The 309-nt window shown below is 46.0% G+C and overlaps 1 non-coding gene across 1 annotated transcript; it reads right to left on the bottom strand.

Annotated features, from left to right (window-relative positions):
• On the bottom strand, positions 1-72 carry TRNAC-ACA. Its single transcript has one exon. It is a non-coding gene; the product is annotated as a tRNA-Cys (tRNA).
• Positions 73-309: the final 237 nt, after the last annotated feature.

The raw sequence follows: 309 nt of genomic DNA, 5'->3' as shown, positions 1-309 counted from the left end.
TTCCCAACCCAGGGATTGAACCTGGGTCTCCTGCATTGTGGGCAGATGCTTTACCATCTGAGCCACCAGGGAAGTCGTGTTATAGTTTAACTCCCTGCATATTCTTTCATTCAAGGCTGAAAGTATAATAAAGCTGGCTTGGATTCAGTTTTGGCACCTTCACCTTGAAGTGGTGTTGGTCCCCTGATCCTCGCTTTTCTCTGAATTCTTACTTCTTGTTTCTCATTCTCTCGCCGTATTGCACTTTCAGAAACCCTGCTTGTCGAGCCGGTCTCGACAACTTACATGGAGGCAATTTTCAGCTTAACA

The sequence above is a fragment of the Cervus canadensis genome, chromosome X (genome assembly GCF_019320065.1).
Source record: "Cervus canadensis isolate Bull #8, Minnesota chromosome X, ASM1932006v1, whole genome shotgun sequence".
NCBI lineage: Eukaryota > Metazoa > Chordata > Mammalia > Artiodactyla > Cervidae > Cervus > Cervus canadensis.
Note: the sequence above shows the minus strand (reverse complement) of the source record. Positions and strands in the feature narration are given on the sequence as shown.